The 20,000-nt window shown below is 38.5% G+C and overlaps 1 protein-coding gene across 9 annotated transcripts in view; it reads left to right on the top strand.

The window, feature by feature from the left end:
• The window catches only part of MEIS2 (Meis homeobox 2), a 188,806-nt gene that overhangs the window by 22,764 nt on the left and 146,042 nt on the right, over nucleotides 1–20,000 (top strand). The window lies entirely within an intron of this gene.

Raw genomic sequence — 20,000 nt, 5'->3', positions numbered from 1 at the left:
TCAGGCCCCAGGTGTTCAGAAATTGAGTTTTGGTGGAATCTCTTGTATAGGTGAGGCTCACTGTGATTTTTGGATTTTGATCTGGGTTCACATTTTAAACATTCCCGAGGTTCAGTGTGGTAGTACCAGTTTCTCTTTGGTATATTGAACTGGGTTCCTCTCCTGTTGTTATAGATTATTTGTACAGGGTGAATTTAGATTATTGGTGCTAGAAAGTGGAAGAGGGTATGATAAAGGGTTTGATCTTACTCCCATTTGAGTCATTCAGAATCTTTTAATTAATTTCAGTGGGAGTTGGATCAGGCCTTAAGTCAATGGGAGTCATTCCATTGACTTTAACTAGATTTGGACCAGGCCTGTAATGAACTATAACAGCCACAGCAACTAATGACAAGGAGGGCTTTAATTAGAAAGCACCAGGTCAGTGAAACCTCTAGTAATTAACTAGCAAACGTTATGGTTTATAGATATAGATATAACAATATGGATTTCTTGTCACTAAAATGATGATGATTTAGTGGAATATTTATTTATTTTTAAAGTGCCCATCCCTGTGGCATTTGGGAGTATGACATAACTTAAATACGTCAATGCATTATTCTAAACTGTCCATCCCAAGCAGGACATATAGGCCCCATACCTTTATCCACTCCCTAATCCCAACAACCATAAATAATTCAGCAATGATCCATCATCAAACAATGCTTGACCACAAAGACATGTCTTGTACTGCAGCTTGGAGGACAGAAAATTTGAGCTCTGGTTGATGGCCAGCAGGAGTGAGTACTGTGGTCATGGGATCCTGCACCTGAATACCCAACTGCTAATCTCCAGGCATGTAAAGCTAGGGGCTGTCAGCAAATACTCCTAGGCTGACCTCAGTATTTGGTATGAAGCATAGGCAGAGGTCAACCCTAAGGTAGCCAGATATAAGATCTATCATTCTAAGTTATGGTCTGTGGTATTGTATGCTCACAAATATATGATACTTATTTAGGCATCCAGTGGGCTCCTGTGTAGGAACCAATTTAATCACCTGAGTGTTGCCTGGTGTGCTAGGAAAAAAAATACCTAAAGTGCTTCCCTATCTACCTGGTATGTTTCCTTTTGAAGTGCCAATCTACAAATTAAATGTCAGGACTCCAATCAGCTGCTAGCACTTGAAAGATGCACACTCCCGTGATGTTTAGGTAAAGCTCCCATTGAAGACTATGGCCTAAAACTCCCATTGAAGACTATGGCCTCCCCTCCCTCATCCTCCCAGGGAAATTACAAGAGGGTACCTATTGGAAGAAAATTCTGCAAGAATCCCCTTGTTGAATTTTCCTTGGATTGTTCCATTGGAGGGGCAGGATTGGCCCCATAACTACTGAACAGGCAGTGGTTCTATCCCCAAGCCACATGGATCCCCAGAATCTGAAAGAGGCTGCAGCCATCTGTGAGGAGAATCTGTGCCTCTCCTCCAGGTCTGGGACCCGCTTGTCTGACCCTTGCTGGCTCTCTGATCATTTGGCTCCACTGAAACTGCATTGCCAAGGCTCTCCTTTGCTGCTGCCTCTGGGGCACCGCTCCTCCAATGGGGTTTCTCTGGGATGGAAGAGTTCATGAAAGAGTTAATGCAGCCTCAGATTGCATTAATATCCCAATGGCTTTTCCACCAGTGTCAGGTGGGGTGGCAGAGGTAAGTGATCCACATTGCTCCTTCTCAGTCTTGCCTCTTCACCTCCTACTCTTTCCTGGCCCTTCCTTTCCTGATCCTCCTACTCATTCCCCTGACCCACCCATTCTCAGTTCCAGCTCTCACTCTTAAGGGAATGTCAGTGAGATCTGGTGATGGGTGGATGCTGCCATCGATGTTGTTGACCCTCTGTGCAGGATAAGGTAGATCCACACAAAGGGCTCCTCCCATGATGTTGTGACTGGAAAGCATTAAGCCATATGGGAGTTTTGCCTGTTTAAGGAGTGCAGTATCTGATGCAGATTGCCACAGCACAGCGGCTGCCCATTCAGCATCAAAAGGGTTAATGTAGGGGAAGTTTGAAATTAGTTAAAATATTTTGGCACTGAAAGAGTTACAAAAAGGACCTTCGGGCAGTGAATGATGAAATATTATCCTAATTTTATTAGTGGTGAGTGTCTGTGTTGTTTTTAGCATGTCACCTCAGCTGTACAAGGGGAAGCTACACTATATGCTGTATCGATCATCTAACAAACATAACTACTAGTGACCTGTAATCTACCAAGCATTTATTGACTTTAGCCTGGTTCAGATTCACAGACCCAGGTCAATGTCACAAAATACTATTGTAGCGAATAGTAAATAATGTAGTAAATATAATCAGATTTTTTTTCTCCAGTGAAAGGGAGAAAGGGTTAAATACATCTAATAATAAAAACAAAACATTCAAAACATTTTACAAAGGAGGGAGTAAAAGGAGAAGCTGATTTAATGGTCTAATGAGGCCATCTTCCAGAGACTTGTTTTGTGTAAGGCTTGCTTTGACCTTTCGCTTTGCTCAGGAGCCCAACGCTTCATTTTTCACATTCTTGCAATTACGTTAACGCTTCAAGCATTTCTGACTCCAAGTCAGCTAGCAACACCAGGCATAACTCAACACTGTGAGTTTTTCTCCTCTCTGTAGATTCATTAACAGGTCACTGGGGTCCCAACTGAAATTTAAAACTGACTGGTTCTGTTGGGTTAGTTGAGTTATGGCAAGGGAGACGGCAGGAAAGGGGCTGAAAGAAGGGGAGGAGAGATAGAAGACCCTAGGGTTTTTGGCAGGGAATATATCTGTAAAACCCTAAGCAGCACATTAAAAGGTGTGTGAAGCTTTAGCATCCAGCCATTTCATTGGGCGGGGGGGGGGGGGGGAAATCTTTAAGTCTTTTGAGGGGCTACATTTTCCTTATTCTTTGCAAAATAAAGTAAAATGTGCCTTTGCATATGTAATGTCCAAATTATTGCTTTAAAATGCTAGCAACTTCTAGTATTCTGTATTGGTTTATGCCATGGTGATGGATATGTCACCCACAGACTTTAATTCTTATTTAATCTCTTTATGGGATATTTCAAATAATGAATATGGCAGATTATGCATGAAAAGCAGGAAATCAATCTTTTTTAAGGTTTAAAAACATGTGGTCTACAGGAAACCACTGGAGAATAGTGTTAGTTTCATATTTTATGACACCAAGATTGTATACCTGGTTTGTCACATTTTTAGTTTTTTAAGTCAAAGGGCCCAATCCTTAGAGGTGTTAAGCACCCACAAGCAGGCCTGTTGGGAGAAATTTGGGGCCCCACTGCCTCATGTTCACTTGGTCCCCCAACTCCTCCCATTTCATTTTATTTATGCAGACATTTCAGACATATATGGACATATTTATACAGATGTTTAGCACCTCTTGGTATCAGACCCACAATGGTAAACTTGTCTATAAGTTACAAGCCAAAGGCAGGAAGCTCGTTTTGCAGCGTATAGCAGCAAACTTAACAAGATGGGATCAAATCCTGCTTGCTTTACTCATGTGAGTAGTTCCACTGGCACTGGATCTATGTGTGTGAGTAAGGTGAGCAGGCTTTGGCCAACTGTAGAGAGGATCTGAGCACCGTTTGTTCAGAAAAATATCTTAAATAGTCTTTAAACATTTTTCTGTGGTAGTTTGATGTTTTGTCCCACTGATTTGCCCACACTAGCTTTCTGTGGGAAAGATTAATTATCTGCTTCAGGGCAAAGTCAACAGAGATATTGACTGAAATCACACATGCTTATCCTAGGTTATATCTTTGGACTGATGCATATTGGAAAAGTTAGTCTGGGTGAGTTTCTTGTTCATTGTGTAATACATTATGATATATGAATTTGGAAACACCATTAGTTGGTAAGTCAGAAAAGGCCTTTCTTGATATTGAAACTTTACTAACACAGTAGGCATATGTAAAATGAGTCTGCTTTGAAACCAAATCATAATAGATCCAGAAAGAAGGAGGAGCTGTATTAAATAATGCAATGTGTTCATACACAGTATGCAATTGAATTTTCATACCCAAACTTTGCTATTACAAAACAACATGCATTTATGATTTTTTTGCCCATTATTCTTTTACATATCATGTGTAGATATGCATGCATTGGATTGTATGCATATCTCCTCCTTATATCTTCAGAACTTCTCATCTTAACACCTTAAAGAGTGAAGATACAGTTTTATTGGTGAAAAATAATCATTTTGTTGCTAGAAAGTAAACTCCAGGTTCTGTTGTGAAAAAGCAAACTTCCTAATAAATAATGTTTTACTGGAGATGCATCATTTCTAAAGGCACTATTTTCCTGAAGATAAACTATGTGCACTATGAACAATTCTTAAAGAACAATGATTTTTTTCAGTTGAGGAAGATACAGGAAGAAAGTAGCTCTTATTAATTCATCTTTTCCTTTCAAGTTTTTGGGGCCTGTCCTTGTGTTGATGGGTATGAGTAATTCCCATTAATGGTGACGGGAGTTACGCATGTGCATTGACAGGAGAATAGACCCCTCAGTGTTTAGAGCACATGAAATTTACATTTTTTCCCATTGCTGTAATTGAGATGTTGACAAATTGGAGAATATTGATGAGCCTTTGTTTTAAGTATTTCTTGCCAAGTTTGTTTTATTTTTCATGGCTTGAACAATAGTGTGGGTTCAGCAGCAATGAATAATAAGGGTAGAGTAAAGATAACATTGTATTTCAATATTTTGATGTGCCAATATGAAATAAATTGTCTTAGGCAAATGGAATATGCTGTTTTAATCATTAGCTATGCATGAGAGAAAAATTGATGTTGACATCTTTGCTGTAAAATCGTTGTAATGGGGCCTTCCTTACAATTCATTTTTGTAAAATTCATTTTGTACATTTTGCAGCAATTGAACAATCCCTGCACTGTGAATAGGCAGAATTCCCAGAAATACTGAGACAGTTGGCCCAGTAACTGCTGAGCTCACACTGCACACCACATGCACATTAACCGTAGTGCTGCCAGAAACAGTTTAGCTAAATATATTAACATATTAGTATCCACCCATCTTTCTTTTCTTTTATTCGATTGTGTGAACAAGTACATCTTTTTTTTACCATTTATGTCCCTACCTATCAACCAGTCAATGGGGCTAGAATTTCATAGTAAATCTCTTTTATTTATTGTACAGTTTTCTAGTCATTATACTGGTGAAAACTGCAGATCCCCACCTTTTATTGAATTTAAAGCTTAGAGGTGAGTGAGCTCTTAAAATATTATAATACATTTTAAGACTTACATCTTACTCTCTTAGTTTCCAACCCACATAGTTATATGCAAAAATGTTTTTTCCCTACAAATATACAAGTTATTAGATAACATTTACTATGTGTTCTAAATATGTTGTGCTGGGGTTTCAAATGCAGCTTAGGAAAACTCTGTCAATGGAATGTTTTCATAGTGGCAGGAATCTCTTTAAAATATCCCTAGATACAATATGACAGATGCCATCTGGAATAATCTTTTGCTAGTTGTTTTTAACTTTTATTTTTCCTACAGCTAAGTTCATCCCAAACTGGTCACTTACTGTTAATGTAAACACAGTGAACTTCTTTTCTCCCTTCTCTACATGAAAGCTCAAAAGAAAATAACAAATAATATTGCTGAAGAGATTGCTAATGGTGGGCTATTTACTTTTGCCTTTATCATTTTGATTATGTTTTGCTTTTTTCAAACGCAGAGGGTAAGATTTCCCTTAAGGTCTTTCCCACCCCCACATCCTCTGCCAGATCTAACCCGGCCCCCCTCAAAATGTTAGCTATTATTTTATTTGCCAAATTATAAAAGTATCTGTCTGTTACAATATTAATGTTTTCATAATTCAACACTCTCAAACATGCGGTAGTAAGTGCAAGTGTTTAAATGCCTTCCTGTGTTGTTACAGTCTGACTAATTTCTTCCTATATATGTTAACTTATTTGAAAGATCTAGTGTTGGAATCTCTGGATTTTTTTTTTAACTTAGTCATGTAAAGGGATGTCTCCTGATGCCTGTTAGAGTTTAATTTAGAGTAGTAATTAAACTTGAATACTGCCTCATAAACAAAAGATAAACAATAAACCAGCCACATTCCCTGCTGTTTCATAGCTTTCTTTCCCAGATGTTTTAGCCTGATAATTTTTACACAGTGAACTACCTAGCATGGCGTGCTGTGGACAGAGGTCAAAGACTAGTTCTGTGTAATAGATTTTTTTAAACTTTTTTTTTTTTAACTAAATGCTGGAGGATTTTTCTTCATGTAGCTGATTACATTCTGAGATACTGAAGGACACTTATAATTGATTTTGTAATTTCCCTTCCCCTCCACTTGTTTAACAAGGCCATGCTGATTTAAAAATCCTAATTTTATCATCAATGACCTAGTGAGCTTTTAAAATTATTATTAAGGTATTTTGACAATTAATTCTATTTCACTAAACAAAAGGAGAGAGCAAGAGGGAAAGAGTGGGAGAAGATATTCCTTTAAATGCTGTGTTGATCCTAAGCAACTAAAGAAATGTTGACAACAGAACATTTTTTTTCCCCAAACCAACCCTCAGGCTACTGGAGCTTGTGTGTCCATTTCTGGACCATTCCACTGTCAGCCATGATCTTTCTAATTGTCAGGTACTAGTAGGCCATTCGAATGCAGAAGCCATGTTATTTTCACTGGGTGGGGTAATTACTGAAAGCTGAGAATAGCTGCACTAAAGACAGAGGGATACTTTCATGATCCCATTAGCATAAGAGTGGGTAAATTATTCATGCCAAGTGAGGATTCTATGGGGAAAAGTATAGTTAATGCACATAGTTTTTAAATGTATCCCTTTCTGCTCTGAGACTAAATTCTTGTTGGATTCAGTTCTCAGACATTTACGGGAAAGCTCTAGTGGCATGTTAGACGCAGTTCATCTCTCTCTGTTTGCAGCGCTCTCAATAGAGACCATCTGGCAAAGATCCAAAAGGTGATTAAACAAAATGATCAGCTCTTGTTGCTGTGTTACATGTCCAATACTCTGGATTAAAAAACATGACCCACGACAGTTGGCTAAAGTCATTCTTTTTTTTCTTTTCCCTATAAGAATTCAGATGGTCCACAAATGTCTATGCCATCTTTGTGTCCTTATGGCCCATAATCATGAACAGGTTGTGCAAATGGCTCTTTCTGTAGCACGGTCTGTTCCAGCAGCATAGAAAAAATTCCTATTAATTGGGTCAGTCTAATGTTCATAATGACATGGGGAAAAATTACTAAAATTTATTCTTTCATAGACATAAAAAATGTGTGCTTTCTGCCATGAGAGAGTTGAAATCTGACAACAGGTTCATGTGATTGATTAATTTTCTTGTGACTGAAGAAATTCAAAGCATGACATTGTCATCTGCTGAAAATAGTATACAGCTCCTTATAACCAAACAAAAAGGGGGGGAAAATGAGCTGTGGTTTAACACCACAATCAGGGATGAATTTACAGTGCCATTCAGAAGAGTACTCCCTTATCATAAACAAGCTGATAATCACACTGAATCTAACTCCCAATTAGCTCTTCCTTCCCTCACAGAGATCAGCGTACATGTCCTCCTTAAGCCGTGATATGTTGCTATTGAGTCAGACAGAACATTTGTATACCTTATGTCATATTCAGAATTTAAGGATTAACACTATATATTACCAGGAAACCCAGCTAATCAGCAAGGTAATTTTCAAACCAATCACTTAGATGACTGAGTTAAGGTAAAAATGCCAAGACTGTGAATAGGGGACATATGTATCTTATCTTTTGGGGGTTGCACCAAATGCCAAGAAGTAGTAGTGTAAATGCAACAGAAAGCAGACATTGTTGGAAAGTAATTAAAGAAATATTGAAATGAAATCTACCATATGAGTGAAATATTTGTAGAACTACTTTGTTGTTTCATTCATAACAATTTGCATGGACCTGAACAGTGATTTTTTAAAAGGTACTTTCGGGGGGGCGGAGGGGGAAAGGATGTTGAAGTACAAGTTGAAATACACAGGATATAGGACCTACTGCTGAAATATTCAATCGTATAATTAGATATAGCCTGTCTCTTAGAACCAAGAATATTTATAGTCTGAAATCATTTGGCTGATTAAAGAAGGGAGCGCTTCAAGAAAAGAAGAAAGACGATGCTAACAAAACAAATAAATCAAATTCTGCTTTTAAAAGCTAAGAAGATCTAGCAAGGCTGTCAGCTCCCCTTACTATATAAGGTGAAAGCAATAGGTAAAAGATACAGACGTGTCTAGAGTGCTCAGGGAGGGGAAGTGAGGCTCCCCTAGAGTCAGTGCAATGTGGCAGATGAAAGGGACCCATATAGCCTTGGGGGTCTTAAGGCTATTACAGGGCAACTCATGCTCTGTTATCATGCTGATTTTCAATTGATTTTTGGCTGTACAGTACTTGTTGAAGGCCCTCTAGAGCATCAAACACTGCATTATGGCGATACACATTGTAATACATGTGCTTTTTGTCTTCCTGTCTTTACTTTGCCTGGTAAGAGCGGCGGACAACCATTCTGTGATTTCTCCAGCTTCTGGGGACATTTTAGGTTTGGGAGTGGGTGGAAGGAGTTTGACAGCCATCTTTACTCATTTCTTAATGCAGATTGACATATTTGTTTACAGTTTTACATTTTCCAACCAAGTGAATCTGAGATGGTTGTAAACCATTTAATATATACATTGGTTTAATCTGCACTCAGGCTTAGCTCTGTATTTGATCAGAAGGTACGTCACTCATTTTGGGGACTGACTTTACCTCCATCCCTCACAAACCTACAATGTTATTTCTTCTTACTGTAGGTAGCTGATATCAAAGATGCTTAATCCTGAGGCTGAGGTTGCTGAAACTTTCTATTTGCTAGAGAAATCAATTTAGCATATTTTCAAGTTTCCACCTCTGCTTTTATGTAGTTGTGTCCCTCATGTTGGTCCACTCTCACACACTGTGAAAATAAGAGTCACACAGCTGAGTCTTAGCTGACAGAGACATGAGTCCATAACATTTCATTTTTACTTTTTAAGAAGGTTCAGTATTTTAATCATATTATTGACTAAATATTTGCTGCAAAATTCTCAAAAGCAACATCTACAATTGTGCCTGCAATTTTGCTCCCACAAGTTTTGGTGCACTCTCACTCTTTGCACGTTTCAATACATTTATTCAAACGTGCAAACAGTATATGCAAATGAAAACCAGAAGTTTTACGTGCATAAAAATATACTATGAAAAAACATGCATGTGGAAACCCTGTGGGTGCAACTTCCCATGTCAGAGTAAGGCACAGTTGAAAATTTAACCCCTGGTATTTGAGATTTGTATAGAAAGGCAGTGTGGTGTACAGGTTAAAGCACAGCACTAAGAGACAGGGATTCTAACCATAGCTCTGGCACTGACTCAGGGCATGATCCAAGGCCCATTGAAGTCAATCGAAAGACTCCCCTTGACTTTACATCATACTCTAATGTCTCAGTTCTGCAATTTGTTGCACATGGATGACAGCTGCTTCAGTGGCCCCTTGTATGGATGTGGCTGTCTGCCCATGTGCAACAAATTGCAGGATTCTGAAGCCTATTTGTGTGACCTTGTGCAAGTTATGCTACCTCTTTGTGATCCACTTTTCCCATCAGTAAAATGGGGGCAATAGTATTTAGCTACTGCACAGAGGATGTTGTGAGTCTCAGTCAATTAACATTAGTGAAGTGCTTTGATATACTTGGATGGATGGTTATATAGAAGTGCTGAGTATTATTCTGGTATTAGTAACTGTGAAATCAAAGCAAGAGAAGCATTGGGAATGCATCTAGGTATTTTATTGCTTGTTTAGACACTTTCTCCTCTTTCAATACAGAGAAATTGGTAAAAGAAATAGCTTAACATTGCAGACTGATTTTTAAGTAGTGAGAAGGGCTACATTTTCAACATTTAGGAAGTCAGTCACCAGAAAGGGCATAGACCTGGGTACCGTTTCTAGGCAATCTGTACATGAAGGTGAAATGTTTGGAATAATGTCTTCAATGTATTAGACTTTGAGTTGTCATTATGTAAGCATGTCTTCCCATTACACATTTTTTTTCTTGAACAAACATATTTAATTTGAACAACTCAGGGAAACTCTGTGTTTGTGTTTGCACTCCCTTTTATCTACCAGAGCACCCAAGGGCAATTATGCATTGCAGGATTTGTTCCAAACCAATGTTTTGTTTTGATTTTTTGTGTGTGTGTGTGTGTGTGTATGTGTTTCTGGAGGATTGCCTATAACACTCTAGAGCTATACAGTGGGTTGTAGTGTTTAGTGGCCTCGTGCACCAGCAATTCTGTCTTTTAGACATTGACATTGATTTTCCTCATATTGGCACAGGAAGATCGAGTCTACTCCTTGCTCCATTGCCTAAGAGTCTGCAGTGTGCACACAGACAGTGGTGGCCAAGAAAGCAGGTTTAGGGCATCAAAACTGGCAGCACTAGTATGAATACCCTGCTTGATATTTTAGAGATTCTTTTAGCCAAATATCACATTCAGTGCATTCATTTTGCTGCGGGGGAAATGATAAAGAAAAAATTTACACACAATATATTTTATCATTACAGTTCCTTTTCATTTTGGCCCTTGTGAATATACCAGGTTAGCTTTAGTACCATGGTTTTCCACAGAAGTTACTTATAATAACATTGTTAAATGCACCAAATACAAGACACATTCCATAGTTGTGCTATTCATAAAAGCTCTCTTTTGATTTTGGGCCAGGGGCAGACTCTCCACTGGGCATTCAAGGAGATGTTTTCCAAGAAAGGGGGCTAGAGTCAGCTGGAAGACAGGTCTTCCCTGTTCAAAAGAGTGGAAATGATTTTGAATGTAGGAGGAGGTTATCTATATAAGGTCCTGATCCTGCTTCCACTGATGTCTATAGCAACTGAGTGACTTGAACAGGAGTAGAATCCGGTCTCAAATCCATATCCGTTTCACAGAGTTTGGACAATTGGGGTTGCACACCTATGCAATTGATACCAGAATATGGCTCTTTAATATTCAAATTTACACTGCTATTAATTTCATAGGAGAAATTCCCATAGAAACTGCAACTGAGCTCTTGATACACATACCGTATCTCCAGGAACAAAAACAAGAGCTCTTCTTAAAAGTATAAGTAAATGTTAATAATGGTTTCCCAAATTCTAAAGAAATCCATCTTTTAAAGGGAGTATCGTCATATTTTCTCATATTTGAAGGGACAAATGGAAATAACTCTTGCCAGGCCATTTCTACATAGCTTTGTAAAAGTACAGAAACTATCCTCTTTTTTTCCTAGATTCCTTTAAAAATCAATGCACTTAATTCTGTTATAATTCTACTAGTGTTTATTTTAGGTATTCTGGGGAGATTGAGGTGGTGAATTGCTGCCAGTGGCTGATGTAGTGAATGTAATCCTATGTTCTAGCAGTTTCACAGCTGCTATGGGAGTGTACTCCAATATAGTAGCTGGTCCCTGCACAGGTGTGCAAGGGGTTAAAGGCACACGGAGCCCTCCCCATTGTTCTTTCACAGGAGCTGCCCACAGTTGCAGTTCTTGCACTCGCCTAAGCACAAAGACTGCGTAGGACTAATGACACCAAAAGGGGCAGGGAGGAGTGGATCCATTGCAGAGAATGTGCACTAAAACCCTTTAAAGGCCTGGGTAATCCTGTGACATAATGCCTCTCAAGCAGGGGCGGCTCTAGGCATTTCGCCGCCCCAAGCACGGCAGGCAGGCTGCGTTCGGCGGCTTGCCTGCGGGAGGTCCATTGGTCCCGTGAACCTCCCGCAAGCAAGCCCCCGCGGCGCCGGCAGAGCGCCCCCCCGCGGCTTGCCGCCCCAAGCACGCGCTTGGCGTGCTGGGGCCTGGAGCCGCCCCTGCTCTCAAGGCTCCTATTGTGGGGTTGGGCCTATAAGGCACCAATGAGCCCACAATGTGCCAGCCACGGACAAGAGACGAATGGCCACAGGATCAGCAGAAAATGGGAAGAGAGAAAAGCATGAGGCATCAAGAATTATGTCCAAGGTAGCAGGAAGGGGAGAGGATAGCACATCCAGAGGGGCAGGGACCCAAGCGGCAGTGCAGCATGTGCAGGGGGAGAGGATAGTCTGTAAACAGGGAAGCATGTGCAGGAGAAAGGAGGAGAATGGGACCGAGTGGCAGGAAGGCATATGCAGGAGAGCAAGGGGAGAGAGAAGAGAGATGGAGGGAGAGATGAAATGAAGAAGAGAAGTAGAAAGCATTTGCCTTAAAAAAAATCATATTGCATTGAAGACAGCTAGTAATACATAAATATTTTGCTCAGATGCTTGACTATGTTGGGTCACTTTGTAGAGCCAGCTTCAGGGGATATCCCCAACATAAGGGGATCTTCTGGTGGCATATAGCAGTTGTAATGGCTCTGATGCCACTACTCCCTCCCTGCAGCAAGCATAAGTGCTGGAACTAAGGGTGCTGAGGGTGCTGCTGCACCCCCTTGAAGTAGTAATAACAACCCAAATACATGGTTTCTGCCTTAAGCACCCCCACTGTAAAAATTGTTCCAACACCACTGGCAGCAAGCATAGCGGGCCTGGCTTGGGGCAAAAGGGTATGTTTTCCCTGTGCCCTGCTGATTCCCAGGTCCCAGAAGGGCCTTTCCAGCCATTGGCAGATGACAAATGTTTAAGCGTTCCTCTGGCTGTTCTAACTTACACCTGGGGACCAGCCCAGCATGCATCCCATGCAGGCTTGGGGAAGTGGTTTATAGCTGGCTATCTTTGCATCCTTCCAATTTGCACTGTGCGTTCCTCAGCCACAGCCAGGGATTGGCACTTTATATTTCTCCATGTAAGCAAAGCCATTGCTGTAGCTGCAACCATGATGTGATGCAGTTGTAAATGGGAGCAAAAGATGATCTGCAAGTTCTCTAAAATGTGATTTATGCTATGAAAATGTTTGACAACCCCTGATTTAATCCTTAACTATGTAAAGAACTATTTTTCCTCTCCCAACCTGGTGTTAAGGCTTTGAGGCTTATAGGCTGCCCATGTTAAGCAACTACATTCATCTACATCTTCCTTTCTTTGTATCTGTCCAGAGATGCAAATTGGTCATATTAAAAACTGAACACAGCTCCTCTTATATGTCGAAAGTTCACCGGAAAGGAGTCTGACACATACATATATGGATTTTTATTGCAGGGCTGAGCTCTAAGCTTTGAAATTATTTATGAGCATAAAATTCAGAAACTTGCATGAACTCCCTGTCCAATTTTACAGTCCTGGATCAAGACTGTATTTATATATCACATAAATACTGGAAATCAGAATCATTCAGCTCACGCTTCCCCTTTACTTCCTCTGACCTCAAACTCACCACTTAATGGCTGCACTCTTGTCAGTGAAGGAGTCTTCACTCTGCATCTGCTAGAGAGGACTGTTCAAGAGAAGCATAAACTTCTACCAGTCCAACAGGAGCTGAGTGCTCTCCTAGTTTCCCTTGCCCGGGGGAATAGGTGTAGGATTGAAATGAAATCCTCTGACTGAGCCAAACTGTATTGTGGGCCTATCACAAAGCCTACTAAGTCAACATAAAGCATTCTATTGACCTGAATGAGCGTTGGATCAGGCCCTTATGCTTGTATAAATCCAGAGTAACTCCACTGAAGTCAATGGAATTACTCTGGGATTGCACCAGTGTAAATGAGGGGCTAGTTTGACTCAATGGTAATGCATTATTAGTCTGTGTTTTGTGGGACTGGGCAGCCATCCAGTTAGATATAAAGAGTCCAAGATTATGCAAGTGTGGTGGCATTCTGCATCCACTAACACACTATGCCAGCCTTTTAAATGTTTTAAATAAAACAATTTCCCACTAAAAGTGTGAAAGGAAGCTAACATTCATTTTCTAGATGAGCACGTAATGAAAACTCTTGCTTTTCATATTTCTGTGCTACCAAACTGTAAAGCCTGTTTTGCATAAAAAGTACTTAGTTCACAAATCATGTAAAATTTAATGAGTGTAACTTTTATTGTGTCAGTTCACTGCCTTGAGAAAATTATTAAAACCCCATGTCTTCTTTACAATCAAAAGGCTACCACCTTTTTAGTATTTCTTTATTGCTACCTTTTATTTTTATTTCTCAGAATTAAACCAAAATCTGAGCTATGATTTGCCACTAGTTAAAGATTTTAATGTAATAATTTGCATTTTGGAGATGTTAAATATTTTTCTTCAAGAAACGGCTTGGGATATGAAGCTAGTTATGAAGTGGGATGGAATGAAAATCGTTCTTGTGCTTCAGCATATACCTTCCATCTTCTGATGTACCTGTGATAGCCAAAGTGGGGCCCCAATCCTGTAAAGATTTACACACATGCTTAGCTTTATGTATTGCGAATACTCCCATTGAAGTCAATGGAACTTCTCCCATGAGTTACGCTGAGCATTAGAGTAAATTTCTGCAGAATTGGGGCCTAAATGGTGAATGGCCACTTGGGGGTCTAAACTGCTTCCTGATGAAGTCAGTTGCAAAGCATCCTTTAATTTCTACAGTGCAGGATTAGGCCCTTAATTATTGGCTCTTCTACAACTGTGTTAGTATTGTAACTAGTACACGTATTCTGTTACCTAGTTTCTTAATTGGGCTGGTTGAAATTTTTCACACAAGATTTTTCATCAGAAACAGCATTTTCTCAAATATTAAGCTTTTTAAAGGTCAACGTTGTCAACATTTTCTGTTTTTCATGAATTTTTCCAAGATTTTTGACCAAAATTGTTATTGAAATATTTTCCAAATTAAAAAATATAGCAGAAAATGGGCCCATTTTGAATCCTGCAAAAATAAAATGACTTCTGCATTTTGAATTTTTGGGCAGAAATTGTTATTCTATTTTCCAACCATCTGTATTTAACAATAGGCTAGATCAGGGGTTGGCAACCTTTCAGAAGTGATGTGCCGAGGCTTCATTTATTCACTCTAATTTAAGGTTCCGCGTGCCAGTAATACATTTTAACGTTTTTAGAAGGTCTCTTTCTATTAGTCTATAATACATAACTAAACCATTGTTATATGTAAAGTAAAGTTTTTAAAATGTTTAAGAAGCTTCATTTAAAATTAAATTAAAATGCAGAGCCCCCCGGACCAGTGGCCAGGAGCCGAGCAGTCTGAGTGCCACTGAAAATCAGCTTGCGTGCCATAGGTTGCCTACCCCGGGGTAGATGTAGGCTATGTCTATGCTATGAGCTAGAAGAAAATAAAAGAACCATCAGGAAGAGCATGCTTCCTGAAAAAAGAAAAATCTTACTGGTTTGACAGTAACAAAAATAAACCAGAAGGTTTGTCAGTTGTAATTTTTTTTCTAAGTTTGATGCTCACTAGGAGCCTAATTTACAAACATTTAGTTGAGCAAATAGCCCTTACCCATGTGAGTAGTCCCATTGCAGAATCAGGCTCTTGAACTTCAGTTCTCATGTCGACTACCTGTTTGACATGCTGGCAGAGATCATTTTCAAATATGGCTAAAGGAGAACATGATTGGGACGCCATGTTTTATCCCAACGTTTTCATTTCAATCCTAAACTGCAAATGCTTTCCTTATGAAGAAAGGCAGTAGGGTTTTCATTTATTTCTTTGTTTTTACTTATTAGATCTTTACTTTGACTGATGGCCTTTCATGCTCTTGGAAGTCCAAACAATGTTAGTCTCACATTGTGTATTCAGAAATTATGAAATTCTTTTTGGTAAAACATCTGCTACCATGTTAGCAAAAAAGATGATTAGATTTCTGTCTTTCTGAAGCATAAAAAAAGTCCAGTATCTTCTGTCAGAGAAGAAGATTCCAACCACTAGACTTGACCAGTTTTTTTTCAGTAGCTTTATTTTTCCTTAGTTCAATATTGCTTTAGCTTTTTCATGTAGAATACTAATGTCCTTAAATTATATATTACAAATTTACCTTTGATTCTTACACTAGTTCAGTAGCCTTAATTCTTAAGAATAATATAGGTATCTTCCATCCGTTTGACTGTAATATACTCATTTGTGGTAGTGCCTCAACGGATTTGCTATTATATGTATCCATTTTCAGAAAATTTCAAAGCAACAAAACCATTGTAGATATCTTCATTGGTGGGAGAAACACTTTGTTTTACTGTAAATTCATTATCCTCATAATTTCCTTATGCTGGATTTTATTAGCAGTTCACATTCCCAAATTTGAGAATACTTTGGCATAAAGTTCTGTCTGTGGACAAGATTTTATGAAGGAAGACCTTTCTTAATTTCTTAGAATTTTTATTCTTTCTATTAATCTGTAATTTAGCCTTACTTACAGATTTGTCTGACTTTTTTGTTTTGTCTTCTGAATCTGTAAATTTGGACAAATCATATAGACCAGACTTTCTAATATAGTAATTCATCATTTAGGTTTGGTTTCAGGCCCTTCTTTCCTTCTTGTAAACTAATCCCACAGTCCTGGGACCCACCAAAGAGAACGTCATTTCAGCAAGAAGTCCACACTAGTAGAATTCATGTGTGCTGTATGATGAATAACCCTCCTTTAAACTTTCAAATGGCTATCAATGATTTTTGTTTAGTAAATATAAATTGTCCTTTCTTTTAGATTTGCTGAAGAATTTTCAATCTTTGTAAAGTAATTTTCTGCATTCTTAATTTTACAAATGTAAATATAAAGTACACAGTAGATCCACAGTTGCCTTCAGTGTGTGTCAATGGGAGTTGAGTGTGCATATATGAAGGCAGAATTTGGCTCAAAATATCTTTGTGTGTGTGTGTACGTATATATGTGTGTGTGTGTGTGTGTGTATAGTAATATTTGGTATGTGGGGAGGGAAATTTATATAGAGCTATAATCAGAGGCTACAATCTTGATTGTGCTTTTCTTCAGTTATCATTTTTTCCTAAATATCTTTTATAAGCTCAAAGCAACTTCTTCTGTTTGTATTTGGGATGTGAATATACTTTTCCCCTTCTTTATTCACATGTAATCATTTTACCTGCGTCTTTAGAGTATTTCCTTGTAAGGTTCAGCTGCTCTTAAGGTACTGAAAAGTTGCCTGGTGTATAATATGTAATCTAGGAGCAAGTCTAACACAACTCCTTTGGGTATGATTCCCTTTTTGGTCACCTTGGTAGAGTTCTTGGCTTTGATCAGAAGGGTATAGGTTGAGTCTCAGCTGTGGTAATGTGCAGGACAGGCATACATGCACAGTTCAATGGGAACTCCCATTAATTGATTATTTCTGTTCTACTGTCTGGCAGCCACTTGCCAGACATAAAACAATTCATTCGCTCATCAGATTGTTTAGGAAGGATACGTTTCTCATGGATGAAAAATTTTGTAGGGTAGGAGGAGAAAACGACACTCCAACTGCATGACATTTTATTAAATGTTCCTTGAATCTTCTTCTATAGCCTACACTTGCAGGAGGAGGATGTTTTATTTACACAAATAGCTCTTTTCCATCTCAAACAGCTGTGATCCTGTGGCTTTATTCTAGACAAACTTTGATTCTTTGTTGCCTCTTTATAAGAATAATACTTCAAACCCAATTGTTGAAAGGCCCTGTGTTCTGATGCTTCTCTTTAGTCTTTTTGGTATAGCTCAAAAATCAATGTCCTAACTTTGCAACAGTCATTCATCAATCAAAATGTAAATGTCATTCATAATTTAAAAAAATATGATTTTAAATAAAATAATTTAAATTTTAAATCCTTTAGTATGTATCAGAAACAACATTAGAATGTTTCACTTGGTAATCTACAGTGTTTATGGAAGGAAATTGTCTTCCTTACATACATTACATTACTTTCAACTGCCATTTTCTTGTTTCTTTTATTTGGCTTCACACTCATGTTAGCCTTTCTCTTTGCCATTTTCTTTTGCCTTTCAGAAGATTTTCCTAGAAGCACCTCTCCTTTGATTTAATTCTTAGCTAGCCAATTTTCTTTTTAGGTTCCTAACAACAGAAAAACTTAAAACTGTTCTTCTGTTCTCCATTCTACCTCTTTTACAGCTGGTGCCTCTCTGGGGTCTTTCTGTTAGTTGCATTAGGTATCCATGAGGTTTGTAGGTTGCAGGTTTGGGGGAGAGCCATAGACTTAGTTGGGACTGATTTGCCTAAAAAGAGATTTGGGCTTAGTTAAGTTTAGGACTTAGACAATGATTTCAGTCTGTTCTTTCCTTGAATCAGTCAGTTCAGCCCATCCCTATTAAAAGAAGTAGAAGAGACCCACAAAACATTTTGTAGTGTCCAGGGGAAGCCACTGAAACTTGGCCTTCATTTAGGATTCCCTCCTGAGGAGCAAATTCCCATGGCTGCTTTTGAAGCTTTAAAAGCTTTGGTTTTGTTTTAAAAGGCCTCTGAGCATAGGCAATGTTTTCATAGGCATTTAAAAACAAAAAACATAGCTTTTAAACCTTCAAATGTTGCTGTAGGGATTAGCTTCGCTGCTCAACAGACTAAGTATGAGATAACACCTGCAAGAAGTGTGTGCATGTTTGAATTTTGTGAAAATTGTGATGCAAAATCTCGAATGACCTACAAGTGTGCTACACTGTAAAGTGGTAGCTCTGTGTGTGTGTTTACATCTCTCTCATTGTTATATCTTGTCTGTTTCATTGTAAAGCATCTTTACAGGTAAACTATTCTTTTGACTTTCTTTGGAAAGATTGGCATAGATCAGCTCATATGATTTTTGAACATTCCTTCATTTGGTCTATATATATGCCCTCTGGGTGTAAACGCTGGAAAATGGTCTTCAGTAGAACAGACTGAGTAAAAGTCACCCATTATGTTTCATTATCTAAAGATCATTTTGCCTCAGCATTACTATTGCCTTCTACAGTTAGCATTACTTTCACAATAAAAAATTTTAGCGCCCCTTGGTATAATTGAATGATTCACATTTATTGTAGCTAAAGACAGATGTAAGGCTCTTGAATTAGAAAACAGGGATGAAGATATAACTATATAAGTTGCTGAAAAGGTCATAAACAGCAATGTCTATGCACCATTTTCAGCTGTATAGCTCTTCAGTTCATACAACATAGGTGCAAACCTCTGCTTACATTTTTTCAAATTTTTATATTTGAGGATAAAATTATTATGCAACACCACTTTGTTTTCAGGTCCCTCCGCCTCCCCCCAAAGCTAAGAAGACATGTAAACATATGTTCCAGGGTTGCAGATACTACATTGGCAATCTTGGCACCAAATAACCTGCTGGAACTAAAATGTCAATTCAGAACATGTGCTTAATTTAACAGTCCATAACCCTGTTTTTAGAACATTGAAATATCTACCCTGAGGAAAGCTCATAAAACGTAGGTCTTTAAAGTTCATAGATTAGACCAATGAAACTGCAGCCGTTTTAAGAATGTGTATCTTCATTGGCTCCTATTAATCCAAGATGGCTAAGTGTATGAAATACAAGACATGAAAGCACTGAAGATTTTCTAGAAAGTGTACTTTTGGTAGGTTCAGCGATTAAAAGAATGAAAAGAAAAAGGAGAACCCTCAGAAAGAAAAATGTTTTGCATTTGGAAGGCCTGTGTATTGCAGATCTGAAAGACTCTCTTGGTTTGTGAGGGTATTTAACTGAGCTTTTTACAGCATATAATGCTTAATTCTTCTACAAATTCCCAGTGTCTTTAAGGTTCTATTGGTTAGGATTAGGTTGAATAATTTGGAATATCTCTTATCATGTTTCCCCCCTGTGTAACATTTCAGATATGTCTGTCTTACTTTACTTTTAAATATATAATTTATAAATAGATAACAATACTGATACATGTGTTTGAATCCCTTCTAAAAAGAAATGACTTGTCTTGTATTGCACATGATAGCTTCAAGCTGCTTTAAAGTAATTGTCTTCAGCAACGAAGAAATCTTTGTTATATTATTCATCTAGAGGCAG

Source organism: Mauremys reevesii, linkage group 4 (genome assembly GCF_016161935.1).
Source record: "Mauremys reevesii isolate NIE-2019 linkage group 4, ASM1616193v1, whole genome shotgun sequence".
NCBI lineage: Eukaryota > Metazoa > Chordata > Testudines > Geoemydidae > Mauremys > Mauremys reevesii.
Note: the sequence above shows the minus strand (reverse complement) of the source record. Positions and strands in the feature narration are given on the sequence as shown.